The sequence below is a fragment of the Passer domesticus genome, chromosome 6 (genome assembly GCF_036417665.1).
Source record: "Passer domesticus isolate bPasDom1 chromosome 6, bPasDom1.hap1, whole genome shotgun sequence".
NCBI lineage: Eukaryota > Metazoa > Chordata > Aves > Passeriformes > Passeridae > Passer > Passer domesticus.
This window is the reverse complement of record NC_087479.1, coordinates 55,576,772-55,594,877: the sequence shown is the minus strand read 5'-3', so window position 1 is coordinate 55,594,877 and position 18,106 is coordinate 55,576,772. Positions and strand designations below refer to the sequence as shown.

The window sequence follows — 18,106 nt, the reverse complement described above, 5'->3', positions numbered from 1 at the left end:
CTGAAGAGGACATGGCTGATGCTGAGAATTGTATTCCCTTCCAACAAGAGATGCCTGGCTGACCTGAGAACCACACAGCAGCAAATGGCAGTCAAGAGAATTAGGGGCCCTCTAATTTGCCTAAAATGCCAAACCCCAAATTCCATGGTTTCTTCTCTAAGCATACAGTAGAACTAGTCAAAACAGCTATAAATACTTTTCCCCTGTATCTGCACATTCCATAAATAGTACAAATATAATTTTATAGGAATAACAGAGACTGGAACAGTGGGATTATCTGCTTGGATCCAGATACTTGTACAGTTTAACTTCTGCCATTAGAGTTTAAACAGATTATGAGTATAAATCAATTTTTGCTTTTACAACACAGCCATGTGCAACAGGGTCAGTGTTTGTTTCATGAACAGGCAAAAACTTCAGGGATCATCATGCTTCTCCTGCAGCTAGTGATAATGTTGTCCCTGACTTCGTGGAAAAGGTGGCAGCACCTCTTTTATATAATTGTAAAATTAATTTCTGCTTTTTGTTGTATTTTCTTTATTTCTTGAGGAATAATTCTGTAATTTGTGTGTGTGTGTATTTTGTAAGGTGTTGTACCAGGTTAGGTCTTTTCAGGTTCTGAGAAACCAGAGAAATTAATTTTCCTTGAGATTGTGTCCATTGAGGTTGCAGAGGAGATGCCAGAGCTACCAGACCTTCCCAAAGGAATAAAGGGAAGACAACCACAGCAGAGGGAACAACAAATCTTTCATTCCCTTAGAGGGATCCTGCTAATCTGAGTGCCTTCTGAGGAGGAGCACCAGCATATTTCAGTGACCAAAGAGAGTGAGAGCGCCAGTCCAGCCATTCACTGGCCCTGCTAACTCCAGGATGTTGGCTGGTGGAGGAGCAGGACGCTGGAGAGATGTGGAATAGCTTGTCCACCGTGGCCATACGTTTTATTTTATGCTGAGTGAGGCATGCGTAGCACTCTTGGCCAGCGTCCATCCTTCCCACTTGTTGATTATACTCCGAAGCCATCCGTCACTTTTCTGCTCCCTTCAGTAGGAGCTGGATGGAGTTTTTCCTGGCAGTTTCCAGGAACCATTTTATCTATCTTCTGTCAGCGCTTAGTTAGTGCTAAATTGGGGTTAAATAGGCAAGAACAAAATCTGCCCTGTAAGAGAAACTCTGTGTTTTCAGCAGCTTCACTATTAAGATGCTGAGGCTGGGGTTGGTTTAGTGTACAAGGGCTGGGATTGGAGCCATCCCTTTCTGAGCTGCTTCAAAGTTCCTTGGTGTCGGTGGCAAAGGTAATCCAAGGATGGAAAGAAATAACCCTGTGCAGAGTGTAAAAACAATACTCTTTTTTTGTCCAACCTTGTTAAAAAAGGCAAAAATGCATAAAATATTTTGGGGAGTAATAAAAGTGCACTCTAATATATTTCCTCAGTACTTTTTATGGCATAAAATTATTTCCTGAGATACTGCCAGCGCTAAAGCAGCACAAAACTTTAAAATATAAAGGAGTGTAATATTAATATTAATATTAATAGTAATAGTAATAGTAATAGTAATAGTAATAGTAATAGTAATAGTAATAATAATATAGTAATAGTAATAGTAATAGTAATAGTAATAGTAATAGTAATAATTATTATTTTTATTATTTTAAAGTGTATCTCCATTATCTCAAATCACAGTAATTACTGCTTTAAATAATCGAGCTAATTTTAACTTAATCATCTGTTTGAGGAAAGTAGCAATATATATTTCTAAGAAGAAACGTATGATTCGGGAACAGGTGTTTGCCTGGAATCCCTCAAAGCAACATTCCCTGTTTTTTGTTACTTCTTAACTATCCCTTACTTCTGCTCATAAAAGTGGTGCAGAAGGGGAGCAGGGAGGGATGGCGATCCCGCGGGGGCCCCCCGTGTCCGTGGCGTGGATGGGACAAGGGTTTGTTTCCGACACCCGCGCTCCCCGCGGCAGGCGCGGCCGGGAAAGCATCCCGAGCCCGGCCGGGACAGCCGGCCCCGCCCCGCATCCCGGGAAGCCGCCAGGGATGGACGGGACAGCGAGCGGTGGGATGGGACCAGGACGGGACGCGATAGGGAAGGGACACGGAGGGGACAGCGAAGGGACGGGACCACAGTGGGACCAGGATGAGACGGGACAGGACGAGGATGGGACCGGACAGAGGCGAGACGGGATAGCTGGAGGCACGGGACAGAGACGGGAGAAGGACGGGACAGGGAAGGGACAGGGAAGGGACAGGAGCAGGACGGGACAGGGACGGGACAGGAGCAGGGTGGGGCAGGGAAGGGACAGGAGCAGGATGAGACACGGACGGGACCGGGACAAGAGGGGACAGGGATGGGACAGGAGCAGGACAGGATGGGACAGGAGCAGGACGGGACAGGGACGGGACAGGACAGGAGCAGGACGGGACAGGGATGAGACACGAGCAGGATGGGACACGGACGGGACCGGGACAAGAGGGGACAGGGATGGGACAGGGATGGGACAGGACAGGACGGGGCACGGACGGGACCGGGACAAGAGGGGACAGGGATGGGACAGGAGCAGGATGGGGCAGGGAAGGGACAGGAACAGGGTGGGACAGGAGCAGGACGGGACAGGGATGAGACACTAGCAGGATGGGACACGGACGGGACCAGGACAAGAGGGGACAGGGATGGGACAGGGCAGGACAGGATGGGACAGGACAGGATGGGACAGGAGCAGGACGGGACAAGAGGGGACCGGGACAAGAGGGGACAGGGATGGGACAGGAGCAGGATGAGACAGGGATGGTACAGGACAGGGACGAGACACGAGCAGGACGGGACACGGACGGGACCGGGACAAGAGGGGACAGGGATGGGACAGGACAGGGATGGGACAGGACAGGACGGGGCACGGACGGGACCGGCACAGGACGCGGTGGCGGCGGCGGCGGAGCGGCCCCGCCCCGGCAGCGCCCGCGGCGCTGATTGGCCAGTCCCGCGGGCGGAGCCAATGGGGAGGCGCGGCATGCCGGCCATTCACGAGCCCGCGCTCGGCTGAGTTCGGCTGGGCTCGGCTGGGCTCGGCCGGGCCCGGCTCGTCTCAGCTGATCTCAGCCCAGCCCGGCTCGGCCCGGCTCGGCCCGGCTCGTCTCAGCTGATCTCAGCCCAGCCCGGCTCGGCCCGGCTCGGCCCGGCTCGTCTCAGCTGATCTCAGCCCAGCCCGGCTCGGCCCGGCTCGGCCCGGCTCGTCTCAGCTGATCTCAGCCCAGCCCGGCTCGGCTCGGCTGGGCTGAGCCCAGCTCCGCGCAGCCAGAGGCTCCGAGCCGAGCGGGTCCTGCGGGGCCGCGCGTTAATGCGGCTGGAAGTGGAGCTCTGGCCTTTCCCAGCCGTGAAGTCATCCCCTGGTGCTGATTGAAATCATCTGTTTTCAGTTCTCTGACAAATTAATTGAACTTCCCTCTGACTCAGGGGCCTTCTGACTTTTGAAGCAGATTTTGTCTACATGCCGTCTCTCAGACAAACACAATTTAATTTTCTGGGCTTTAAAAGAACTTTATGTTTCCAGAAAGGCAATGAAAGAGGCATTTGTTCAGCGATAGCGCTGCGACTTCTACAAATATGGCACAAGAATAGAAGCCATAAATGTTGATTTTACTGCCGCTGATAACCGGCTCAAAAACGTGTTAGATCCTGAGATGCACAGGCCTGATAACGCGGCAGGCCAGGAGTTGCTTTCTTTCAAGTGCATTAAAAGAATGCTCCTTAAATAACTGCGAGCCTCTCGAAGGGCAGAGCTGGGACAGCGCCCAGCCTGTGCCCGGTGGCTGTGCTGATCAAATAACTCCCGATTAAGGAGTTCCAGTCCATGTGCTCCAGTTCAATTGCGTCTCACTTGGCCAAGCAGGAGCTGCAAGGTTCGGCTGCAGTCCAAGCCCTGAGCCCAGGTTTATGATCCGGGCTCCCCAGTGGGGTGGGTTGTTCCCCCACTCTCTCCATCTGCCCTGGGGAGCATTTAAAACTCACATTTCAAACACAGTGACACAAATTGTGCTTTCGGGTGCCTGAGTGCTGCTGCCTGCTCCCCCTGATCCCGGGTATATCCAGAGTTTGCAGTGGTAGGGCAGTCGTGGCCAGGCCATGCCAGGCTTGGGGATGGAGCATGGAGGGGTCAGGCTGCCATATGTGCCATATTTTTCAGTTATTCCTGTCGATTTTCCCTGTTATGAAAGCACCAAAACACATAATTAACTCTGGGGGCTTCTGCTCGCATTTACTGGGGTAGATTTGAGCGCTTGTTCACGTTCTTTGCTGAAAACAGAATGAAGAAAATCAGCTGTTTTTCTTGGCCCATCCGAGTTCTTGTTTAATTTTCTCCCCCACTCCCCATCCACTCTAAAATCCAAATTATTTGTAAACAGAAATTAATTAATTTATCTTTGAAATAATCCCGGGAAATAATGATGTTATTTGTGTTTCTTCATAAACATAAGAAACACAAGTGATATGGAAAGAATTTTATGAGGCTATCAGCAATCAAATCCAAATTTTGTCCCATACTTCAGCTGTGGTGGCCAGGACCACAACTAGCTTGAACTCACTGCAGAACTTTCCTCATGGGCTGACCCTCATACCATTTTTAGGTCTTCACCATCTAATTTGCACTTGCTACTTTGAAAAGTCATCCGGAGAGCACTGAGCTGATTGAAAATTCTGTGTTCCACTGAAGTGCTAGAAAGGAATTAAAATATAGATACTAAAATCATAACAATAGGTGCCTGTCATTTCAGCAGAAAACCTCAGACCCAAACATTCCCAAATGCCAAAGAAATATGTAAGTGAATCCAGACTGTTTCAGGCTTTTTGAGGAATGTCATGGAAAGGGAGGGGTGATATTAGTCTGGACCACCTATTCCTATCCAATCTTTTCATTTTATGTACACTGGATGCATGTAAACCAGCTCTGTATTTTCACTTTCATTCAATTGTGGCAAATTCCAGGTAGAGGAGATTTTTTTTTTGTCTTTTTCAGTCAAATTTCCCACAGACTTTAAATTTCTCCTGGTAGACTCTTACAGTTTTTCTTGACCAGGTAGGAAGCACCAAGGCCATTAAGCTGAGGAGTCATTCTTAAGCCCTGGGTGAAAGCTGCTGCATGATCTTGAAGGTTTAAACAGGCATCTTTACAATGTTTGATGCCAATACCTCATTCTGAAGTGTGTGAAAAGACATTGAAATGTTCTCAATGATCCTGATGGGTGCCTCCCAACCCAGCACATTCTGTGATTCTGAATATTGTGTCAGTCTACAATAACCTGTTAGTCCTTCGTAAGATTCCATCTGCTGCTGTTTAAACTTTCAGCTAATTTCTGTTATTCCTGATTTTTCAAAGCATTTATCTATTATGCAACTGCACGACATAAATTTATACTTTAGTGTCCCAGCTTTTAACGCAGAGGAAGGACAGATGTGCAATAAATGAATAAATGTACATACAGCCAATAGAGATGACCCAAAAACCACCCAACAGTGGCAACACAGAACAGGATGTGGAAAAAAAAAAAAAGAAAAAAGGAAAAGCAGTGAGGCTGCCTCCAAACCATCTTCTTCCTTGGCAAAGGAAATCTGTGGCGACCCCAGGGAAGCACAGCTGGGAGTGGAGCCCTCTGAAGAGTGCAGCAAAGTCCTTGATGATAGCCAAGGTATTTTACAACAATAATTAATTTGAATTTTGAACTGTGCTTTGGAATATCTGTGCGGCTGTGAGGGAGTGAGGAATGAGACAAAATTTTTGGAACTTTGAAAGAAATGGGTTTTTGTCCTGCTTGCACAGGTTGTTGATGCAGAATTTGCTCCTGTTGTATTACAAAAGCTATGGAACCAACTATTACAGGAAGTTTTTTTTTTCCTTCCATCAGCATGTGCCTTTAGCTCTCCAAAACACTATCAGAAAAACAGCCTCCTTGGGCCAAATCTGTCTTATCTTTATCATGATGGAATAGCCCCCCTAACTCCAGTGCAATTATTTATGGGTGAGACAAGTGTCCTAAGTCTCCTGCAAAAAAAGGAATTGAAAGTACCCATCATTATTCCTCATGACATTGGCATTTCTGCAGCAAAACTTCACTTTTCTAATCTAAACTGAGCAAAGTGCTCTTAGGGTGACAGATAATTAGGGAAATTAACTCAGAGAATCTTGTTCTGTCTTTTAAATAATAGCTCATCATTATTCTCCTTTTAATTTGGTTTATTTGCAAATGGAGCTTGTTCAGGAAGGCAAAGGGTTGATTAGCAGCCAACACTTATTTAATAATGGAATAAAATTAGTTTTGCAGTGAAGGAGAATTCACTTCAGGAAGAAACAGGAGTAACTTGTTAAGATTAAATCAACCAAACAGGAAATGGAATCAGTCCCATGTGGTTTAGGTAGTCTGATTGCAATGCCAAGGGTGTAAATTGCCAAACAGCTTTTGCTAGCCTGAGCTGCTGTTGGCTTTCCCTTCCTCCTGACTGCTCCTAGGTGTCCACCCCTGCCTGAGCCATTCCCCTCCCATTTGGATCAAGCCCCTGGGCTGCCTTCAGGGGAAATGTGGCTGGGGGAGAATTGCTAGCAGCTGCTTGCACTGCTTAGTCACCACTGCCACTGCCACCAAGAACCCTTGCTTGAGAGAGCTGAAAAATATTTGCAACACGTATTTACAAACAATTGCTAGACAGATTTTGTCTGCCCATAGCATTTGTCAAACAATTTCAAGCAGGAAGTAAATACAGATAAATAGATTCTCTTTTGACCAGGGAAAGCAGATTTTATATTGTCTAATATGGCTAATCATGCTGCCATAATATTAAATAAAGGCAATGCAACTGAGATGTAGCAGGATGTGGCTTTTTTTTTTTTCCCTTGGGCCTATTCTGATGATGGATTATGTCAGTTAAACATTTTAGGAAACAGAAGCCACTTCTCTATAGGAACTTAGCAGCAGAACTCCCAGCTAAACCACAGACAGTCCGTGTTTGAATGGGTGCTGATGCCAGCCTCGGGTGAATGACTTTTAAAAGCAGCATCATGCAAATATGTCTGAAAAAAATAGGAGCAGATTGGAAGCACTTCCTGAGACTTGAGTGAATGACCTTTCTTGCTGTTGTCATTTCCAAATTTTTGGCAGCCTCTCCCCTGACCACTATATTTCATTTCCATGCACCCCTGTACTTCCCAATTCCGGTCAGGAGCAGAAGCAGAAGTAATAAAATACCACAAGAAAAGCTATTCTTGTGATATTTCCGGTGCTACTGGATGCAACACCAACAGGAAATCTCAACTGTCCCTTCACAGTTTCCAGGCCCCACTTTGGAAATTCAAGTGAGTTGGTGGGATTAAACAGCAAATAAGCATCCTGCACCCTGGGTGATTAAAACTTCTCCCAGCATTTCTGGCCTAGTCCCTTCCACTAGAAGGTGCACGAGCCTTGTGACAGTGGTAGGCACAGAGAAAACTGTGGATGGCTTATGACGGTCTGAGCATTCCTTTCTATCCAGTTATGTGAAACGAAGGGACCTGCAGCCTTCTCTCCTCTAAAATGAGTCCTTGGGAGCTCACTGTGCCTCAGGATTGCAGCCTTGACCTCTGCACGTGTCCAGTGGTGATGAGCTGCAGAAAGGAGGATGTCCCTCTCCCACTTCAGCCTGCTCCAGGAGGATTCCCAGTCTCCCAAGAGAAGGTAGAGAGGGAAAAGAGCAGGGGAAAAAAAGGTGATTCTCCTCTTTCCTTTCCTGCTATTCCCCTCACCCCTCAATGCTTTGAGTCTCGCGCACTTTATGCAGGAATGGGAAGGAGCTGTGCCTGTTTTGCCCTCAATGTTAAATTTCAGGTGGTAATTCAAGCAATTTGGCCACATGCTCGGAATGTTTGCTGCCATTTCCAAGTCCAAGAGTTGCCATCTAGTCCTCGGCCTGCAGGAAGGGCACCTTTCCTTCAGCAGGGCAGCACAGGAGGCCAGGCAGTCCCAGACCTTAGGAGCTCCCTGCCACCCTGCAGTGTTTGCACCAGCCAGCTGATGGACACGCTTTGGCAGAGATGATGACTCAGATGTAAACCCTTACTGAAGTGTCACTCTCTCCAGAGCAAATGCCTTCCCTCTTGGTTACTGATACAGCAGCCCTGGCCCAGCTGCAATAGCAGATTGCATTTGCAGTGTCACTTTGGTGGTTAAAAAATCCTCGTCACAGTCATGTGCTTCAGCACCCAGCCTCCAGCCCAACAGTGTGGGCCTCTTAGTTTCCCTCACATGCAGCCGGGATGCAGGTCTCCAGTGATGTTTGATACTCGGAGCTTCTGGGGTTGGAATGCAGCCACTTAAAGCTGTTTGGTTTGTCACTTTTGGATTTGCTACACAAGGCTCTGTTAATACAAACGGGCCTGTTTATAATATTCATCAGACAGTGGAAGAAATTCCTCTGATGTCTGCATAATGCATAGAGCAGACTCTTTGATTATTAACATACTGATTGTGTACTCTTATTTCAGATGTTAGCTCAACACTGGGGAGAGAGAATTAGGGGAATAAAAAATGCAAGACGCATGACATGCTTGGGATTTGGTCAGCGAAACTGGAAAAAATATTTACACACTTAGGTCGTGGTTTTTATGTAATTTTTTCCTTTTATGTAACATTTGGAGAAGCCGCTGAATTTTCAGTTCTTACCCAAACGAAGCCACACCTCTGAGCACTGGAGGAATCACTGCAGGAGAGGGAGTGGGAGAAACACGTCCCCGTCCCTTCTTAATCCTCTCATTGATGTGCTCATTAGTGTTGGCTCGGGGATCGTCTGATGCATCTCGTCCCTCCCCCAGCACTTCCTTAAGGTCGGCATTTCCATAGGGATTTCCAGCCGGGGGCCGGGATGCTCCAGTGATCTTCCCGACCCCTGTTTGTGGTTGCTGGATGCACCAAGCCCTCTCACCACGTGTGTCTAAGCAGACCTTCACTGCCAGCCCTCGACCAGCGCTGCACAATCAAACAGTCATTCCTAAGGAATCCCGCGTTTGATTGTGCATGAAAATATCCCCTGGAATAGAAAAGTCTCAGCAGCCAAGGTGCTTAATGTTGTCTGACCAGCAATAACTTCGGTGGGCATCAGCTCCTGCATCCTGTCTTACCCATTATTTGCAATACTTTCGTTTTTAATGAAGCCTTTTTGATGCCTTAGTAATAGAAAATACATAAGATTTTTTTTTTCCTTACTCAGTGTTTTCATCTCTTGGGTGTTATGTCTTCATATACTGTTTGTTGTTTTGGTGGAGGAACTTTCACTTTTGGTTGGTTTCAGAGCCCACCCTGCATATCCCCTGGATGGGCTGAAGTACAGTAGATAGGACATTCACTCATATTAATGTGGAAATTTAGAATCCAAATAGAACTTGTCTTGTTGCCTAACAATGAGTCATTGTCCTTTTTCTCTTTTTAGCCAACAGCAGATTCAGAAGCTGTGAGACAGTTTCCTGCAGATAAGAGATAAATTGAAGGGAAACCTGGCAAAAAGATGATGGTCAAGCTGCAAGATACCATTTCCTCCAAAGCCCCTACATGCTAATTAACCATTCCAAGCATATTTTCAACAGCATTTAGGGATTTCCTCATCAAAATAAACTTCCTCCCATGTTATCTTCATTTTTGACATCCGGTGTTATAGTCTGACATAAGAGTCAGGGTAAAAAATCCCTAATATTGGGCTGTCTGTGTGTTTATGCACAAGCGCGCACACACACTCACACGATTGAAGCTGTGCCAGTATTACTCTGGAATTTTAATGCCTGATCCAAAGTCCTCTGTAGTCAGCAAGAGATTTTCTGTTCACTTCAATTGTACCAGAATCGAGCCTCTGTCCTTCTGCATCCAGATTTTTTCATTTATGCCTTATGTCTTGTTTATAACAAACTACAGATGGGCTTGAGTCATAAAGTTTGGAGTATTCGGTTTGGAGGCTTTGCTTTGGGCCCATCCCTTTTATGTGCTGCTTATTCCAGACCTGCCTTTTAAAGAGGAAAATATTGTCAGAATGAAAGTGCATATGCAATAAACAAACTTCTCATTTCCTTCCCCTTATGTTCGCCACCCTCCCCCCCCCCCCCTTTGAAGCTTATTTCTTAACTGGACAATTAGTTTTAGAGCTGCAATTGAATGCAAACTTGTCATACCTGATTTGCAGTCTTTTCTGTTTCAAGTGCTCTCAATTATTTTCTAACTAGATGCTCCTGTGGGATCAGCTGTCACTAAGAGCAAATTTGAACACAATGGGTTGCTTCCTATTTCCAAAAGAATCTGAAGATTGTCAAAGCTTGACAGGCAGCTCCAGTTTTAAGGTGAAACAGATAAGTTAGGTTTCCCTGGTAGGAGCTTTTGAACATAAGCAGATAAAGGAAGTATTGTTTCCAAAGTGAGGATGCTGTTTATAGTGCAAATTCACCCTTATTAAGAAAAAACTGCAGTTGCTTTAAACAGGTAGTCAAATACATTTGCACCGCAGAAGTAATAAAATACTTATGAGTCTTTTCAAATATGTCTGTAGACCCTGCACTTGCAAATTTGGCTTTCTTTTTTTCTTTTTAATGATGGACCAAGTAATCCGAGTAAACCATTAAAAAGATCAGTAGATGGTATAATGTAGCTGCTGTGTAGAACAAATACATGAGGTGTTGATTTTGTAACTGGGTTCACCAACAATCAGCTAGAAGTTAAATTTATGTCGCTTTGTTTTTGAAGATGCTTCATATATTGTATGCCCTGTTAATTACTTGTGTATGTCACACATGGAGTTCAATTGCATGTTATTTTCAGCACATCACAAGTGAGAAGTGCCACAACTTTCAGGTCTAAGGCAGCAGTAACTTTATTTTGTAAAAGTTACTGGGGTATAGTGGTGCCACCTTCATGCAAAGAAATGTGAGATTGCTGATAAGTGTGCACTTAAGAAAAAAAAAAAATTTGGGAGATGACACTGGATTAATGGTCCCAAGGTCTGAAGTATTGCAGTTGTCCACAGAGGAGACTGACTGTGTCTACTGGGAAGACTCATTGGTTAATGTGGGAAGGAAAATTGTCCTTTCAGCCCTTTTCTGTTTGCTAAGCCAGTCCTGGCCATTTGGGGTGTCAACAAAGATCCCATCTAATGCCAGGCTGTGCTTGGTCTGCTGTGTGTCATTATGAAGAGGGTAAAGAAGTCAACGCAAAGCCCTGAGTTATCCAGGTGACTGATCAAATGCCCAGTGACTTCAGGAATTAGTCACATACTGCTACTTTTGTTCCCAGTGCCTTGCCACAGTACCCAGGAGGTCCTGAACTCCCCATGTGAAAACTGGCTGAAGGAGAAGTCTTCCTTCCTCCCTCAAAAATTAGAATCCATCATAACAGGAAATACGGAAGAACGTGACCACGTGTTTCTGCCATTTGTAGTCAGTGGGATATTTTGAACTTTCTCATCTTGAAAATTGTCAATGAAAGCTGACATCGAGGGAGATCAGATTTCATTCGGAACCACTACAGCTGGGGAAGTCACCAAGGAATGGTAAATATTCTCAGCCAGGGAAGTACTGTACAACCTGAGTGTAGCTGCCTCTACTCTGATGGATTGTACCCAGAATGGATCAAAAGGAGGAATTTTGGCCACGGGGGCAATCCATGCAATCTACCAAGGGCGGAAAGCAACGTTATTTCCACTTGCAGAATCATAGGGCTTCATTGCCACACTTTCACAATCACCAAATTAGAATCAGGTGTTAATTAGCTCTTGTGTTTGGCAAGCTCACTTTATTGAGAACATTTGCCTTGGTCAGACTTGATTATTTTGGCTCTGAAACCTGGTTTACATTGATTTAATCATTAAAATACCCTCTTCTAAGGCTTTCAAATGATGCAATTAAGTGCAAATATCACATGTCCTGCACAGCAACAGGAATCTGAACAGTTATGACAAAGCCAGGAGACAGCAATAAATGCAATTTTTTACCTTTTAATGGGGTCTAATCCTGTAGGAGCGCATGTGTAAAATATTTAATGTATATATATATACACGTATATATATATATATATTGCTTGTCCATTACTTGTACATTGTAATTCTTGCACATCTTTGTATCATGCTAAATGACAATGTTTTCTAAATGAAATGTTTCTAAATGAAAAATACAGTGTTTATTGTATGGGAACATGACAGTCCTTACTCAATTTAGAATTCCAACCATTTACAGAAAAATCTCAGTCTTATGGTTGCATTGAGGGAGCAAATAGAGGCTGTGGCACAAATGTGATACAAACAGGTGAGCATCTACCAGAATTCCTGACCTATTCTCAAAACTTCTATTAAGAAATAAGTTATTTAGTTTATTTCCTTTTAGAAGCTGCTTATCTACTTAGCCATGTATCTTCTTCTTTGCAGCAGTGTTTCAGAGAAGTGGCTTGCACATTTTTGTCATGTGCATTATTGTGCCTGTTTGGAACAATTTGCTAACAATTTAAAGCTACCTATCTTTAATTAGCTTTTTTCCATTTCTAATTTCCAATATTAGGGTACAAAAAGGAAATCAACAACGAGACTTTATCTGCGATTAAAAAAGTTTCCCTTTGCTCAAAAACTTGACTACACTAAATTATTACTCACTATCAATATGTGATAGTGAGTAATAATTTGGTGTAGTCAAGTTTTTGTATGAGTTGAATCAAGCAGCAAATAATGTAGGAAAATAGATGCTTTTACTTCTAGAATTATGCTGGGCCATATATTGTTCATTTTTACACTCCAGTGATGGTTTCGAGTCAGATAGGAAGGGCTTTTGTAACTTTTCCTCACCCTGACTAGTACTTTACTCACTAGAGCTTCCAATGAACCCACTGACAGCAGCTGAGGTGTCAGGATCCCACTCTGTCCTTGTTTGTAATTTCATTCCCATATGAGTGAAGAAAAACACCCTGACGAAAGGAAGCAATCTCTCTAAGGAAGCCTAAATCTTTTTTTTTTCCCCTCCTCCTTGAATAGCTGTACAACAGTGATTTTTGTCAGATGAGTCATCTGCCAGGTTTCATGAATCTCATGTTGTGGATCCATTAGGGGTTTGTACTTCTCTCCATGACAATGAACTTGGAGGGAGCCATGAGGAGGCAGCTGCTTAGATCAAGTGGCAGTGTCTGTCCACTCCTCAGGCTGTAGCCAAAATCAACAGTGTGTCTTTACAGTTGATCTAGGGAATGCTGTTACAAATATGGGATGTTTGCACTAATGACTTAGTCAAATACATCTGGAGCCCTTTTCCCTGAAGAAATGAAACTGATGTAATAACACAACACAGTCTCCTTATTATGTAAATCATGAGGCAGAAGGCTGAGGACATTATTTAAAGCAAACTGAGGAAAGCTGAAGATTTGCTCAAGTAATTTCCCGTTTTTACCCCATATGAGATCTTGCAGATGGCAGGAAGGAATAGAAAAAGCAGCAGCCTCCTGACTTCCAAACATGAGACAGCTCTTGTCTCACAATATGATTTTATACCACTGGAAACCTGGAGTTTTCCACAACAGAAGCATTTGCACACATTGTAAGAAAATCAACCCAAACTTTATCTACAGGTACTGTGTATAGAGAATAAAGGAATAATGTAGGTTGTCATCTGTGATAGGATTTTTGGAGCCATGAATTTGTCTTAAAGACATACCCTGGTTTTGAGCCCAGGAAATCTCTCTAGCTTGCAAATAGAAATTTCCATATTTTTGCACTAACTGAAACTTGGATGCAGTGAAAAGGTGGGAAAAAAACAGCTATAACATTTTCTGCAATTTTTGGATAATCGTGCAGTATTCATCTTTACTATTTTGCTTATTTTATTCAAGTTATTTGGAATCATGATGTGTTTTGGATCATTTTTCTTCAATTATTTGTTTTTTCTGTGACATTCAGAATGTATCATCTATAGATAAATGTAAATCTTCATGGCTGCAGCTTGTGAATGAGGAAAAACAAACCTTGGTGCTATTTCCGTTCACCCTCAGCAAAGCCAGGCCAGTGCCCTGTCACAAAAAATAGCTTTACTTTTCTGGCACAACGGGGTTTTCCTAAATAGAGAAAGCAGATCTCTGCAAGAGACAGCACTTTTGAGGGCATGACTCAGACACAAAGTTCTCTGGGGAGTGCACACCATGGCAGGGCTCCCCACCCTCTGCTCAGCTGTCCAGGTCCACCCTCTTAGATTTCATTTTCTGTGAGAGGAAGAGATGTAGGAGGTCATAGTGCATCACTGCTTGGTGCACTGCTGAAAGGGCTCAAATACTTCAGTCCTGAGTGCATGTAAAGATTTACATAAATGAGAACAAAGAGGAGTTGCCTCAAGACTCTGAGGTTTGTTGCAGACAACTCATTACCGTGTTCTCCTGCACTCACTGCCCTGCTGAATGTGCAGGGGATGCCCTGTGGCTCATTGTTTGTGGCTTAGGTATTAGTCAAGGCATCTAACAGCTTTCACTAATTTCAAACCAATGTGACTTTTCTCATGGAAGAATAAAATTTTGCACCTTTAAAATCTGCTTCCTATTCAGTTTCTGATTTATTTTCATTCTTTTTCATTTTCTTTCTCCTAATTAGGGCTGTGAATCCCCTCTCTGTGAACCTGGAACTTCCAATGCCTGAACAAAAACTGTTTACATGAAGAAAGCTATGGGGAGAGATCCAGAACCATGACTGTAAGTAATAAAATGTAAGTAGAGAAGGAAGAATTTTCATTCTTCACTTAAAAAGCCTAGGATTTCATTTACCTTCTCAATACCAGCAAGTCATCACATATTCTCACTTTCACCTCCCTGGTCCTAGTGATCTGCTTGGGGCTCCAGCTGCTTACCCATATAAATTAACATAAATCCCCATATAGAGTACAAAGGCTCAAATATTACTTACTAATTATAATTTTAGGTTTAAGGCTATGAGATGTTTGTGTCTTGCACCTTCTAATACTACAACCTTCATTAATTCCAGGATCACATGAGCATTTTCTTCCTGCCTGAATGAAGATTCACTTGCACAAACCTTATTGCTGTTTGAGTATTTAAATCTTTATACTTCCTATGAGCCAGATCTACTGGGACAGTGTTTCCCCTAATGTGGATTTTTAGTCTTGAATGTTTGTGTGGATTGCAATTGTTCTGCTGGAGACAGAAAAGTCCTTCTTCCCATGGGTGCAAAATCCTTTCTCTGCACTGATGAGATCTGGGTTCTAGCAAGAACTTATTATTTCTGAAATATGGAATGTATTTGCTCTTGGAACACATGTCCTTTTTATGCCCCCTGGTTCATGAGCTGGTTGCAAAGCTACAAATTTGCTATAAAATTCCTTTTAAGGTGCAGTGCTGCTAGAAATTTGTAGAATAATAGAGATCCTTTCATGTATTTAAACACTGAATGTATTTAAACATGCAATTTGCTCTAACGGGATCTGATCAGCCATTAAAACCCACTCTGTGTTTTATGTGTCTAACAAAAAACACACTTGCCCAAGTGAAATAGCATCTATTGTAGCATGCAAAGCTACAATAGAACTATTTATATTTAACGTGTAACGAGGTTCTGCAGAACTCCTTTTGTCCTGAGGGGTTCAACAGCCCTGTCCCAACACCACCAGCGGAAGGTGAAGGAAGCCCTGTGGAAGGAAAGCTGCAGCACAGCACCATGCAGGTGTAAGGTGGGGGTTTTGGTCAAGTTTTGGGTTGGCAGTCCCAAAGAGGGGGTTCAACTCCTGCAACAGGGATGCTCCAGCATCTTTGTGTGGAATCTGCAATGTTGGATGTCTCTCCTGTGGCACTGGGAAGGAAGAAGTTCTCAGGGTTCAGGGCTTGGCTGAAAGACTCACGATACATTTGAAGGTTGGCTGTTTCCTTTTAAAACTGACTGATTTTCCGGAGAGTTGCCTTTTTTTTCAATGAAGAAAATGCAATTTCTCATGTAGTCCTGTTTGTTTTGCTTAGACACGCAAAGCTTTGCTCAGCTGAAGGCATCAAGCAGGCATCAAGCCATAAGGGAGAGTTTCCTGGCTTGCAGTCCAAAGGCCTTTCCACAGGTACACTCAAAATCCCATCCAATTCGCTTTTCTCAAGATAATTTTTTTGTGCTTTCTGGCTCTGTGTTCAGCCTTTTTTTGTCCATAATGCCCAATTGTTTTCTCTTGCTTTTTTTCCCCCCCATACCCACAAAAACTCAACAACTATTAAATCCACTGAACTATGTGTCTGTAGGTATGCACTGGAGCCCCCATGGTTTCAGCTGTCAGATCCTGGGAAGTAATTGACAGGAGGACATAATGGACATAAGCATTGGTGAAAAACCAAGAAATTAATTGCCAGAGACACTTCAAAGGTGTTTTCAGACTTTGCAACTAAGAACTGATTACTTCTTTGATATCAGTATTTTTCCATAAAGTTTGATTTCCTTGCTGTCATGAATATCCTAAAATGAAAGCATCAAAACAGATTTTTACTTTGGAACTACAGAGATCAAAACATCCTGATCTTTAGTATGAAGATTCTTCCGTGCATTATATTTGTCATATCAGAGATGAAGATGAAAATTTAAACAACTTATGAAAACATTTTGCTAACATTTCCATCAAGTAATGATTTTTTAATTTTTTTTTTTTCTAAAGGCTTCATGTATTCTTTCAAGGAAGAGGTTGATTACTTTTTGCATTTGAAATATCTTGTCACCATGAACACCCCAACCTTTCCTGTCAGTTCAGCCAGGATTGCAAGTCATTTAGTCACCACAATTTTTAACATAATATTGAAAAACCCCAAGCTCTTGGTTTTTGCATGTATATATGTTTAATGCTAAGGATTAGATCTGTGTAACGAGTTTTAAGAGAATATTTTACCATGGTTGTCACAAAAACTAGCACATACCAGATATGTCTTCTTGTTCTTTTTCAAAGCCCAAATCTTTTGGCTGACCAAATAATCCTAAGACCTCTAAAATATTCTGTGATCTTTCTAATTGGATACACTGATGTCTGCTGGAAAACAGATGTGATCAACTGCAGTCATCTGTGAGCTGAAAGAAAATACAGCATGTTTTTTTCAGGAAAACTTTATCAGTAACTCTACCTCCTTCCAAGGCATAGATGTAATCCATAAATAAAAGAGTTGCCATTTGATGAGAAGGAGGAAATTCTATCTTAGTCAATGACAGGGAAAGTGAAATGTGGTCACCCAGAGTTCCTGCAATTGAAAGCCAACTCATGCCCACTTTAATTATTATGATGTATGTTCCTGTTCAGCTTTAATAGCCCTGCTTGTATGAGCAAAGGATCTCGATTGTCAGGGTCACATTTGCTCCACTTTTTACCTCTCTAGTTTGGAGTTAGAAAACCTGCAGGAAGGACAAGGATCCTTTGAGAGAACCATCTGCTTTCTGGGCTCTGCCTCCCCCTGGAGAGTAGCAAAGCCAGGGTGGTCAGTTTGGGTAGACCCCTGGAGAGCAGCAGAGTGGAAGTGAGTGGAAGTGGGAATGGACTGGCCTTGTTTTCTCCTGAGAAGCTGTGGGATTCAAAGCCAGAGCACAAGACTGTTTTTGGAGAGGACTGGGTTAGTGTAGGTCGGGATGGCAGAATCCGTCACAAGAAACCAGCGACTCCAGACAGATCACACAAGAAGGTGACTGCAATAATTGTTACATTTTCATGGGTTTACGAACTTGCAGTTTTAGCTTTAATTTTGGCACAGGTTTTTCAATCTCATTTGAATGTTAGAAAGCAAAAATTTCACAGGTGGAGTCGGGAACAAATCTACAAAGTAGATGAAACTTTTTTGTAGGATTGGAGAGGATGGAGATGACAGGTGCTAATTGCTGTCATTACTGGAGGATTTGGTACTGTTGAGAAGTTTAAAGAGTTTTGATTTTGTCCAAGCTCTTCAGACTCCAGATGGGTTGAGACAGTCTGAGGCTTTGGCAGTCCATTTGGGCAGCACCTCTACTTTGGTGAGGTTCTCTACACAAGAGCTGCTTTCTGTGTTGGATTCTCTTTGAACAACACTGTTCTTTCTGAAAGCTCCAGGCAGGGACAGGGAGGCCATGCTGGTGACTTCTGTAGGACT

The 18,106-nt window shown here is 43.4% G+C and overlaps 2 long non-coding RNA genes across 3 annotated transcripts in view; one reads left to right on the top strand and one right to left on the bottom strand.

The window, feature by feature from the left end:
* Nucleotides 1-7,611: 7,611 nt before the first annotated feature.
* The window catches only part of LOC135303791 (uncharacterized), a 50,059-nt gene continuing 39,564 nt past the window's right edge, over nucleotides 7,612-18,106 (top strand). For both annotated transcript variants that reach the window (XR_010365164.1, XR_010365165.1), the window contains exons 1-5: nucleotides 7,612-7,736; nucleotides 9,453-11,549; nucleotides 12,232-12,300; nucleotides 14,613-14,710; nucleotides 15,986-16,077. This is a non-coding gene — a long non-coding RNA (uncharacterized LOC135303791). The remainder of the gene's footprint in view (nucleotides 7,737-9,452; nucleotides 11,550-12,231; nucleotides 12,301-14,612; nucleotides 14,711-15,985; nucleotides 16,078-18,106) is intronic.
* Nucleotides 9,922-18,106, bottom strand: part of LOC135303793 (uncharacterized) — a 64,872-nt gene continuing 56,687 nt past the window's right edge. The window contains exon 3 of the long non-coding RNA XR_010365173.1: nucleotides 9,922-10,013. This is a non-coding gene — a long non-coding RNA (uncharacterized LOC135303793). The remainder of the gene's footprint in view (nucleotides 10,014-18,106) is intronic.